Below are 2,500 nucleotides of genomic sequence, written 5' to 3'. Positions count from 1 at the left end.
AGAGACCACAGAAGTCCTGGTCTTGGAGGGCAAACACTACGACAGGCTGTTCACGAGAAGACACCCGAGAACGATCGAGACAATGCGAGACCAGATAGGGTCAAGCTGGAATCGAGGTTATCTATGATACACCATAAGGCTGAGGTTCCATTCTTTGAGTAAGTGTTAGGCGACAAACTACATTATCTCTGTGATAACTGGACATTTTTGGACAGTTTCATGAATAGACTCTGAGAAACGTTTGACACAGTATCCCATACACTTAGATAATGGCAGATTGAGAAAATAGCAAAATAGCTTTCCGTTATAGGGAATGAGATTAGCGGAAGAGTAGCGTCCCTTGATTGGACGTCACCCATAGTCTATGACGTCACCGGCGGAAAAGTTATTAGAGAGAGAACGTCATGTTGGTTGTGCGCATGCGTCTCTCGTCCTCGCTTCCGCGCACAACCAACATGACGTTCTCTCTCTAATAACTTTTCCGCCGGTGACGTCATAGACTATGGGTGACGTCCAATCAAGGGACGCTACTCTTCCGCTAATCTCATTCCCTATTCACACATTTCTTACTACCAGTACGTACTTTTCAACGGTGTTTTTTCGTGCCTTTATATCCAGTCTGTTTTAAGAAGTTGGAAAAGGAGATATCTATACATAGTTCGAAGTTGACGTCACTCAGGTCTTTGTTAATGTTTTTTTTTTTTGCCATCTGCGTTTATGAGTAATTCTCACTAAACTGTATTAATTAACCTAATTATAAAAGTTCATGGTTACACATTGTGTTGTGTGTTGGTCCGTTATATTTCCAAATGGCAATGTTGTGATTTTTTTAGCCAAGCGCATTCTATCTATAAAATGAATGAAGATGACGTCACACAGTAATATTGACTCTTTGCTATTGTTTTTAGCCCGCCAGTTAGGTGAAAATTGCACTAATTCTCTCAATTAAAATTGATACGTTAAAGATTAAACATAGTTTAGTGTTTGGGTGCGATTGTTCAGACGTTCAGAATTTTTGAATATTTTACTAAGACTTTAAAATTAAATTGAGCATTTATATAGCGCAATATCCACTAAATGTGCTCAAAGCGCTTTACAAGTGGTCCCTGGTCAACAGCAACATTTAACGTGTAGGACGGGACATGACGCCTGCTAGGCGATATTACAATTTTTCGGACAGAGATAACGCTGTTAACGGCAAGGTACTCATTTTACACCTGAGTACGATGAGAGAATGTGAGTAAAGAGCCTTTTTCAAGGACTCAACTATGCGCCAAGCTTAAGGGGCGGTTTGGGTCTTTTCTAAAAAAAATAATTACCTATATTAGGAGGTTTTAATCATTCTGTATCGTCATTATAGGTTTTGAAAAACAACATTTTTGATGAAAATTATCTGTGTTGATTACCATTTTGACACCAAAATTTGGGGGTTTGGCACCAAAAGATATAACGCGGCTATGTGGTCTAGTGGTATGACATCGCTTTCGGATCGGAAGGTCCTGGGTTCGAGCCTCGCGCTCGGCGCATAGTTGAGTCCTTGGAAAAGGCTCTTTACTCACATTCTCTCACCGTACTCAGGTTTTTAAAACGAGTACCTGGCCGTTAACAGCGTTGTCTTTGTCCGAAAAAAATGTAATATCGCCTAACAGGCGTCATGTCCCGTCCTACATGTTAAATGTTGCTATGGGCCAGGGACCCCTTGTAAAGCGCCTTGAGCACAGTTAGTGGATATTGCGCTATATAAAAAAAATTATTACAATCTTGTGACAAAAACTAATGAAGGAATGACCTCCATATTCTTCCCTCTTGTCAACATTGTACCATAGTGTGTCACCATAGAGAGATTTTACGGCTTTAGCTTATGAACATTTTTATTAGAACATTGCAAAGTTGCGAATCAAAATGTTATGACAAAATTGATGTTAAAATTTATGATTTGGATAATAATTTTAAAAAACACAAACCTTATCCAAAAATCTCTCTATGGTGACACAATACATTATATCTGTGATAACTGTGGAAATTTTCAGACAATTTCATTGAATAGATTCAGAGAAACGTTTGACACAGTATCCCATACCCTTAGAAAAATGACAGATTGAGAAAATAGCAAAATAGCTTTCCGTTATAGGGAATGAGATTAGCGGAAGAGTAGCGTCCCTTGTCTGTGACGTCACCGTGGAAAAGTTATTAGAGAGAGAACGTCATGTTGGTTGTGCGCATGCGTCTCTCGTCCTCGCTTCGCGCACAACCAACATGACGTTCTCTCTCTAATACCTTTTCCGCCGGTGACGTCACAGACTATGGGTGACGTCCAATCTTCCGCTAATCTCATTCCCTATTCACATTTTTCTTACTACCTGTACCCTTTTCAACTGTGTTTTCCCCGCCTTTATGTCTAGTCTATTTTAAGAAGTTGGACTTCAATAATAATAATATTAATTCTAAGATAATAAAATATCATTTTCCACCCAAAAACTCAAAATCAATTTTTTGAATA

The 2,500-nt window shown here is 39.0% G+C and overlaps 2 protein-coding genes and 1 long non-coding RNA gene across 3 annotated transcripts in view; 1 reads left to right on the top strand and 2 right to left on the bottom strand.

Moving 5' to 3' along the window:
• The window catches only part of LOC144980326 (uncharacterized), a 2,549-nt gene extending 2,404 nt beyond the window's left edge, over window positions 1-145 (top strand). The window contains exon 2 of the long non-coding RNA XR_013646862.1: window positions 1-145. This exon is cut by the window's left edge and continues 55 nt beyond it. This is a non-coding gene — a long non-coding RNA (uncharacterized LOC144980326).
• The window catches only part of LOC144979259 (uncharacterized), a 122,889-nt gene that overhangs the window by 94,424 nt on the left and 25,965 nt on the right, over window positions 1-2,500 (bottom strand). The gene's annotated exons all lie outside the window — the stretch shown is intronic.
• The window catches only part of LOC144980323 (uncharacterized), a gene marked incomplete at its 5' end in the record, with an annotated part of 23,789 nt that overhangs the window by 15,860 nt on the left and 5,429 nt on the right, over window positions 1-2,500 (bottom strand).

Source organism: Berghia stephanieae, chromosome 9 (assembly GCF_034508935.2).
Source record: "Berghia stephanieae isolate SIO BIC M18660-M18661 chromosome 9, UCSD_Bste_1.3, whole genome shotgun sequence".
NCBI classification, from domain to species: Eukaryota; Metazoa; Mollusca; class Gastropoda; order Nudibranchia; family Aeolidiidae; genus Berghia; species Berghia stephanieae.
This window is presented reverse-complemented; position numbering and strand designations above follow the sequence as displayed.